Source organism: Nannospalax galili, unplaced genomic scaffold (assembly GCF_000622305.1).
Source record: "Nannospalax galili isolate Female #2095 unplaced genomic scaffold, S.galili_v1.0 scaffold253, whole genome shotgun sequence".
Lineage (NCBI taxonomy): Eukaryota > Metazoa > Chordata > Mammalia > Rodentia > Spalacidae > Nannospalax > Nannospalax galili.
The window spans coordinates 210322-219991 of record NW_008335287.1 but is presented as its reverse complement, the minus strand read 5'-3'; the positions used below and the strand labels follow the sequence as shown (position 1 = coordinate 219991).

Below are 9670 nucleotides of genomic sequence, written 5' to 3'. Positions count from 1 at the left end.
CAGAAAGGCAAGAAGTGGGGAATGGCTGGGGGTGCCGACAACACAGCAGACAGTAGCAGGGATATCAGAGTATAAGGGCTCTAGTGAGGGGAGGTAGACTATGGGAGGGTGCTAGCTGGGAAGTGGGTGTAAAAAAATTTTTAAAATTAAAAAAATATTTAATTTTCAAAAATAGTGGAATGTCGCAAATAAATACAGTACTAAGACACAGGACAAATTCTAAATTAGGATGAGGTTGGTGGTAAGAAGCAAAGTAAATTATTTCTCATGAATAGTTACACAGAAAAATTTCAATAATGGCATTTACTAAGCAATTCATCTTTTTGTAGGTGTATGCTGCTTTCTAACTGGAGCAGTGGTGTATATGTTAAAAGGGAAGATTTTGAATAGTTTCAGTAGTCATGTCTATAAGGATAAGAATTTGAATGTTCTTTTTTTTAAAAAAATTTTTTTCCAAATTAAATGAGTAGTGTCCACATATGATTTCATATCATATGGGCTGTTAACTGACTAGGAAATGGGCTGTAGTTCTTTGTAAGCACTACTAAATTTAGTGTTTTATTTTTTAAACAAAAATTTCAGCTATTCAAATAATAGTGTAAAAATTGTTACAAGTATGTTTAAAATAAACACAGACGTGAAATTTCTGAGACTTCCTGAGATACTGATTTATTGTCCCTGAATCTCAAGGAGCAACACGCCAGAATTTGAAAATACTAAGAAACGTGCTTCTTTTCACTGTTTGCTATAATTCTAAATGTACCACTGTTGCTGAATAAACAAACTTGTTTTAAAATAAAAATAAAACACTAACAACAACAAAAAAGGCTGTTATTCTCCTTCCATCAAGAGGAAGAGTGCCCACATAAATAAATAAATAAATAAATATTAACTTCCTAAACTATGCTTTAGAGAATGCATTGGTGCTGTTGGCTTCTGTCTTTGAGACATAAGATGTAAGTTTGTTTCTGGTCCCCAGTTTCTTCTCTGCAAGAATGATTTGGGGTAGAAACCTGTAGCCTCATTCTAGACAAAATCTCCTTTCTGTTTTTTAAATGATGAGATGAAAAGAAACTGGCCCCAGTGAGAAGAGGGTAGATGGGGAAGTCTGACTGTAGGGAGATTATATAACCTCCATTGTTAGCACAGAACCTGTGGTCAGAGAAAGTAGACCAAAGACAAAATTAACAGATGTTAAGGACAGCAAGTGGTTAGAATAATGGGTGATTTCAAAGATACAATTTATAATCTTCTGAAGAGCAGAACAGCCTTAGATAGAGAGTTCAAGGTCCCTGTCCGAAAGGCCCCCAGGGCCTTGTTTCAAGCAGAAAGCAAGCAGATGTTTAAATAAACCCTTCACATAAGAGTGACTTCACTGGCTTGTAGGAGCTTGTGTTTGCCAAAATCAGGTGCCATATGACTCACAGAAAGAAGTTATCAACATGAGTGATATTTTCCTACATAATACAGGGAGAAAGTCTGTGTGTTCCCCGTGTATGTCTATTTGAAGAGAATGGAAAACAAAGAGAAACGGTTTTTCAGGAAAGAAGTCCTCTCCTAGTCGCTTAACCTCCCATGGCAGACTACCTGGGTTTGATTTACTTCCATCCGTACAGCATATAAAAGTCCTGAGTGAAAGCTTCCGGAAAGCTTTTATAATTCTGAAGTCATCGTTACTGAAAGGGCAGATCTCTTCCTGGCTCCTTAGATGGCACTGCCTGGGGCCTCCACCCTTTGTTCAGATTCCCACACACACAGAAGAGGTGGAACCAAGGAACATGAAAGTTCTTGACACTAATTCCTGGCGCGACACGTCTGGCAACTTTCAGAACAATGCGAATTGAATTACCATAATTTTCCCAAACTGAAATGACTTCTTCACAGGAAGTTGTTACACTTGGAGCAATGTGACCAACACTAGGGCTCATCTGGAGCAGCTGTAATTAGCTCTGTGGAGCTTGAAGATGCTGCTTAAACATCAGCCGAGCCCAGCAGGTTCAAATACCACAGAGTGCTGGAGGGGAGGAGAGGTGCTCCCTTTTAGACCTCCTGCCCTAAGGTAGTTTGAGATTTGTTTATAAGTCTTTAAAAAGAAACAATCCTATTCACTTTCAGTCTTCAGAGATGGTGAGAGTGTTCTGATGGTGATTATGGTGGTGGTTGGCTTTGGTCGATTTGAGTGAATCACCAAGGCTCAAGGGCAGGAAGGAACTCTGAGGATCTCCTTTTTGAAGTGAGGAGAAGAGGCTGAGCCAGCTTTAGCAGCTCCTGAGCTGAAAACCCTTAGGTAAATGTTGTAATGCTCAAATAGTTCATGTAATATTTTCAATAATTTTACATTCTAAGAAGTGTTGCAAATTGGCTCTCCCTCTCCATTTATGGCTCCAGCAGAAAGTAAACCTTATTTTGAAACCAGGCAGAGGAAATTGGGACTAAAAAGAGACTTAAAGATAATAGAGTATTGTGCCAGGCATGATGGCACACGCCTTTAGTCCCAGCACTCTGGAGGCAGAGGCAGGCGGATCTCTGTGAGTTCAAGGCCAGCCTGATCTACATAGTGAGTTCCAGGATAGCTGTGGCTACAGGGAGACTCTGTCTCAAAAAAGACCAAAAAAAAAAAAAGATGATAGAGCATTTAATAACCAGGGGTGAAAGAGTATGTAATAACCAGAGAGCCCTGGCATGTACCAATGGCCTTCAGGACCCACTGGAAGAAGAACAGCTGTGACGGCAAAGCAAACCTCACATAGATCAGGCTGGACAGAGATAGCCAAGGTTAAGGACCGCAGATCAGTGCTAAACCAAGACAAGATGGGTTCCCTTTACTTCAGGCACCTCAGCCTGAAGAAATTGCACGGTCCATCTTTAGGGGTGGGGGGGATCATAGAACTAGTTAATATGATTTCCTCGTTGGATTATGAAGAAAATAGGAAGAATTTGTGGATCTGGCCAAGTTCATAGATCTGGTTATTAGGAGTATCAAGACAAGGTTCACTGAGCTAAAGAATTGCGCACATCAAGACAGATGGATGAACGCACAGCCATTCCGATGCTCATTCCAAATCTTACAAATGCTGTTGGCTCTGTCTTCATCTGCATGCTGCTTACTTGTCCTGAGAGCAGGCAGTAAGGAACTGATTGCCCACACTGAGTCTTCAGACTCATATGCCTAACCTTATAGGATACTTCACAGCTAGACTTGACTATATTTTAAATATGTCTGAATAACTCTGTTTAAGTTAAATTATATATAAAAATAGAAGCTTTTCTGAAAATACAATAGTCAACCTCAATTATCTGATTTATCAGAGTTTTCCTACCTAAAATTTGTTTCCAAAATTAAACAAGCTGAAAGAGTTAGTGGAAATCTCCTCCTTCCTATAAACAGCCTAGGTCCCTGCCATTACTTCTGTACATTTTTAAGTCATGATCCATGATGCACTATCAGAAAAAAAAAAAAGCTAAACTATACATGTATTATCCATGATGTTCTCTCTCTAAATCATGAGCAGTGTTTTATCAAGTATCCTACTATGGGTTGGGTGTTTTACTTGCAAAAAAGATCTAAAAGAACAGGACCACTTGTTTTGACAGAACTGACTGGATGGAGTCTATGCCACTTCTTCCACTGGGCAGAAGGCTCTTTAAAGCACAGCTCTGAACACTCAAATGCCCACAGTGACCAGACATTCATACTGTTAACACCCATAATGAAAGCATGTTGGGAATAGGAACCATAGGGTGTGGTGTGAGAGGGACAGAATGGCCAAGGGCTTGAGCTCACCACCAGTTGCTACTCAACTCTAGATCCTGGTGACCATGCAGAAAGGTAGGCCAGGTTCTTGGCAGACTGTCTTTCTATTCATTTGTTTATTGAGACAGAGTCTCACTCTGTGGCCTAGTCTGGCCTAGATCTCTGAGGTACTCCTGCCTCCAAAGTGCCAGGATTAGAGGTTTACAGTACCATGCCAAAGTCAAATACTCTCTCTTTTTTTCAGGTGCTGGGGAATCAATCCAGGACCTTGGGCATGCTAGGTGCTTAGACACTTGCTGCTATCACTCAGTTTGTTTTGTTTTGTTTTTTATTGTTTTCGAGACAAGATCTCATGTATCCCAAAATGGCCTCTAACTTAAACTCACTATGTAGCTGAGGATGACCTTGAACTTCTGATCCCCTTTGCCCCCACCCCTCAAGTGCTAGGATTACATATGTGAGCTACCATATCCACTTTATCCAGTGCTTGGTTAAGGATTCCTGCATGCTAGGCAAGTACTCTACTAAGAGATACATTTCCAGCCCTGAAGGCTAGACTTTTTAATGTAAAGTCTTCCAATGTGTCCATGTTTATAATTAATCAAATTTGTTTTAAAATCTTGCCAATGAAGGTCAAACCAAAAACTTCTTTAGCTTACTAGCACAGTAGACCTCTAGAACAACATTTAATCAGTGATGCCAAATTGTTTAAGCCAGTGCATTTGTTAACTAAATAAAACATAAGGACCATACCCCTATTTTACACAATTCCTGTGCACCCTTCAATCTCTGTTCTTATCACTTTTTTCCTAAAGCCGTCCTAAATTCCCTGGCATCATACCTGCTAAGGTCTTATTACATACTCTACCCTTTCTTGCACTGTTTCTAATCAGTTCCCATTTGTAGATCTTCTATTCAGACTTCAGTATACACACTGGGCAAGGCTTATGTCGAACACTTCCTTTATAGCAATCTCAAGCTCAGTAAATGTTTGCAGTTGGTTTTTCAATAAAGAGAAAAGAAAATGACTTTTGCTGACACGTTAATGTACAAGTATACTTAGAATGAGTTTAGCATCTTGAACTTCCCAAGTCTCTAGCCCAGACAAACTAATGAGTTCAAGTCTGTGGGCACTTTGCCCTGATAAGCTGATGAGCACTGGCTTGCCATAAAATTGTAAGAAGAAAGAAATTGGCAAAACACCTATGAGTTCATCATGTCTTTCTAGAGTAAAGATATTGTAAGCTAGATTTAGTCCAGTGGAGAGGATATGGCTCTTTTCAAACTTGAGTATGAAGAAATTTTCTGAGCTAACTCTTGTATGCAAGAAAACTTTTCTTGATTTAGACATTTTAAAAAATGGAACTTCTGGGCAGATGTCTCAGTAGGTAAGAGGGCTTGGTGTACAGGCATGAGGACTTGGGTTAGGATCACCAGCTTCTATGTAAGAAATACCTGGACATAATAGTCTATGCTCATAATCCCAACCATGAGGGAGAGGAGGAGTGAAGATAGAAGGGTTAGTCACTGGGGTTTGCTGGCCATCCAGTTCTGTGAGAGACCCTATCTCAAGGGAATAAGTCAGGCAGTGATAGAGGACACCTGGCATCCTGCTCTGGCTTCCAAAGATAAACACAGAAAGGGGGGTGGTGGGGGAGAAAGAGAGAGAGAAAGGTAGTTCTGGGTAAAGATCAAGCTCATGGTTCACATTAGTATATCAAATTTTTCTGAATGTACTTAGAGTGCTTTGGAGGAGCAGAGCATGAGCTGTGATCAGCCTCAGTCATGAAATCAGTGTGGAGGGAGAGAACAGTAGAACATGCATTGAAATGCCAGAAAAGAACGGCCATCATCTCTGCCTCTGTGTGCAAGCGAGGGTGGATGGCTGAGACATAGCAAACACTGCAAGCAAAATTTGCCAAGTCTTGGCCATTGCAAAAAGCAGGCTAAAAAGCCCCACAGTGAGGCCTGTGTGTCAGTCTGGGCACTGTGGGGAAGGGGGAATGAACTGTGGAAGCGAGGATTCCTTTGGGTCCCTCTAGCCACTGGTCTTGACCAAATGAGGAGTCGGGAGGCTGAGGTGAAGGGCCCACTTCCAGGTGAGTTTGATGCCTGGATTTCTTCCTTACAAGGAAGGAGAGGAAATGCTGAGAACTTTCTTGGAAGAAACCCTCTCTCCATACTCTCCTTCATAAACACCACATATGTGTGCCTCTCAGATGCTTCTTTATAAAGATGACAGTTTTCATGTTTATTGCCTGATAGTAAAAAATCATCAAAAAGCAGATCACATCATTGTATTAGGAAGGAGATTTCAGAATGCAAAAAGAAAAAATTATTTCAGCAGTTTATCTCCACAAGTACCTGAAATCCCAACACCCCGGAACATGAGGCAGGAAGGTCTTGAGTTCTAGGCCAGCATAGGCTAAATTGCAAGATCTTGTCTCCAAAAAATTACTCTAATACTCTCACTACTAAAAATAGCTCCATAACTTGGGCAAACAAACCGTGGGTCAAAACAAACTTAATTAATATTGTTTAGAATATTTAACTGTAACTGTGCTATTATTACCATTTCTATTCAACAGGATTGTTAAATCATGAAATTTTCTTTTTTACCAGTCACTGTGTAGGCCCAATTATATATTTTAACCTACAAATTCGTTTAAGTTGCTAATAGAAAATACAATGTATCTATCATTATTATTACACTTACTCTGTTTAAGAGTTCATATCAATTGTAATGATAATGAAATTTATTTCCTTTTCTTGACTGTCCTTTATCTTTCTCTCAACAGCTTTCACATCCAGGTATTTTCTCATGAAGATTCTTCCAGTTGGAAACTTACTAAGTTTCATCAGGTAAGATAATGTAATTGTGAAACTCTAGGCTTTTATTTTAAAACAAACAAACAACCCAGAAGTTTAGAAAATCCAAAGACAGTATCAGCCTCAGAGAGGGATACTTAGAACATAAATTGGGGAAAGTCGAGTTGGATCTCAAATCACATACAATTCAGAGTATACTTTTTCAGAAATGCTGGTTCCAGGGGCTGGGGAGATGGCTCAGTTGATAAAGTGATTGCCACAAAAGCATGAAGACCCGAGGTCAGATCCCTAGCAGCCACATAAAAGCATCCACCCACTGTGTGTAGCAGCAGCACTGGGGAGGAGGGGATAGCCAGATACTGAAGACTTGCTGACCAGCCAGTCTTGCCAAAACAGTAAGTTCTAGGTTCAGCGAGAGACTGTCTCCATTGCGTACATATTTATTGAACAAATAGTCATTAGTTTCTCTAAGGTTCAGTTTCCACACTTATGAAATGGAGATAATAGAATCCCTTCTTAGGATTATCCTAAGAAATGTTAAAGATAACCAAGAATACTTAGCATAGCGAAAGTCTTAATAAATGCTAACCACAATCATATTAGTAACTTTGCTCATTGTTATAACAAAATACCTGGCAGATGCTACTTAAGATAGAGGGTTTATTTCAGCTCAGTGTCAGCACAGTTGATCATGGTGGGGAAGGCACGGTGGCTGTGTGGATGAGTGGTGGGGGTAGGCACTTTGACTGCCACTTGTTCACATCCTTAGTGGACCAGGAAACAGAGAGAATAGACTCGAAGTAGGGCCAGGCTATAACACTGAAAGACCGTTTCCTAGGAACCCATCTCTGCCAGAACCTCCCCCAAATAGCGCCAGCAGTTAGAGTCCAGGCGTTCAAACACTTGAGCAGGGCCATTTCTGATCTAAACCGTATCAGTAATTCAAGACAATTTCATTAATACAATTATAGTGTTTGAAATCTCACATAGGGAAAAGCTTACATGTCTGATCGTCACCTGTGTGCATCTGTGTCACCCCAGGACCAGCAGCACCACCTCTGTTGCTTTTTGTTCACCATGACTTCTTGTTGTCACTTCCTTTTTGGCGTTTCTAATTCCCTGGTCACTGCTGGCACGGGGCGAGGTAGACTAAGGAACACAATAAAGTACAGAAAGCCACCACACACAGCCTGTAGTGTAGGAGTGCACAGAGAACAGCAACTTTAGCTCCTCTGATGTCGACCAGTTTTGGAGCAAAATCCAAAAAGCTATCCATGTGACTCAGATGATAAAAGGACCTGAAGAGGACCTTGATAGATGACCTATCTCCCTGGCCTTTTGGAATACACTGGAAAGGTAAGGTTCTGTCCTTAGCAGATCACCCCTTAAATGGCTTTGCAATGCAGAGCCAGAAAGGGAGATTCTAAGAAGGCATGCAAAACATCAGGCTTAAATAAATGTCCTATAAACAAGAGATTTCAGAGTTTGAATTAGTGACATAGAAAAATGAGAAACATCTGGAGAGAGTATTTATTTTGCTGGTCAGAAACACAGTTTTGAAGTCCTCTGTTGAATCATTTACTTTGTAAAGACTTATTAAAAACAAATGCCTAAGGTAGTTGAGGAGACAATGGATTAAATTCAGAATGCCAAGGCCTTTAAAGGAACCATTTCAAAGGGCTTCACTTTCCATCAGCGGAGCTTAATGCTGTGCCCTCAGACTAATCCTTTGTTCCATTTTCATAGACACTTGAAGAGTCAAAGGCTTGCACAGTAGTCTGCAATTTCATAGTCAATTCTTGGAAAGACAGAGAAGACTAATTTTGTTCATATTCTTAAATTATATGATTCCTTTACGGTCAACCCCTCCTCCAACCATCACACACAAAGAAGCAGCAGAGAGAAAAAGAGCTACATAGATGCTGGCCCCGATTTTCACTTTGGACATGCTGATTTAAATGGATGAGGTGGCTTCCTTCATTTCTGGGGAAGATTTGGCTGTCCTTGCCTGTCCATTGGATAGTGTTCCAGCCCAGATAGATAGACGGAAGAAAGAAGGGGATTGTGAGTCATCTAAACCCACCTGTGAATGTGTTAGTGTATTTAATAGATGCCCTTGCTGGGGATCATAACTAGCCACTCACTGAGGAAAGGAGGTGCTCCAGGCCAGTGAGTGACTGGTGTTAGTATTCTGAGGGATCCCTGAATTATTATATGTCAGTGACCTTCAGGAACACACTCCTCCCTCTACTCTTTTCTAGTGCTCTCTAAGAAAGTAAATATCACAAGAAGCCAGATCTCATGGAAGACATTAAAAGGAATGTGATATTAGCACAAGCTATGGTTATGAAATTCTGCTGGAGTACTGAATCCCCAGGGTGCTACATGGAGCCAGCCTCACGCTGGTCTTTTGTGCTCAAGTTATGATAATGAAGACAGTTCCTAAGTCTTATAACTCTATGCACAAGTTATTAAGTGCTAGATACTGAATGCTGTTACCTCCGAGGAGGCAAGGAGGAAGCAGAGGAACACTTGCCAAGACCATCCCACTCTAAACAAAACCAGAACTGGCATGTATGTATCAGACCACAGGCCTGCTTGTCCCTCTCCAAGTAACCTGACCCTAAGTGACAACCAAGACTAGTGTGAGCTCATAAAAAAGGACAAGGCCGTGTTCTATAAATCAGTCTCAGAATCCCACAATAATTAGGTATTTCTTTTTTTAAAATATTTTATTATCTTTATTTTTTTGTGTATGAGTGTATTACCTGCACGTATGTAAGTATACCTGTGTCGTGCAATGCCTGCTAATGTAAGATGAGGGCATTGGATTCCCCTGCAACTGGAGTTAAAGATGGTTGTTAGGCACCGCGTGGGTGCTGTGAATAGACCCAGGTTCTCTGAAAGAGCAGTCGGTGCTCTTAACCACTGAGCCATCTTTCCAGCCCCGATAATTGGTTATTTCTAAAGTCATCTTCTTCTTCAATCTATTTTTTATTTTCTAATTAAGTCATGCCTTTTGGTAACAGTTTGTACAGAATTACTAGCCAATGTGTGATTTAATACTTGCTTCATGAAAAAGCCACC

General features: G+C 40.6%; 1 long non-coding RNA gene across 1 annotated transcript in view; it reads left to right on the top strand.

Moving 5' to 3' along the window:
- LOC115069768 overlaps window positions 1–9670 on the top strand; it is a 44060-nt gene that overhangs the window by 31256 nt on the left and 3134 nt on the right. Inside the window, exon 2 of the long non-coding RNA XR_003848999.1 lies at window positions 6553–6616. This is a non-coding gene — a long non-coding RNA (uncharacterized LOC115069768). The remainder of the gene's footprint in view (window positions 1–6552; window positions 6617–9670) is intronic.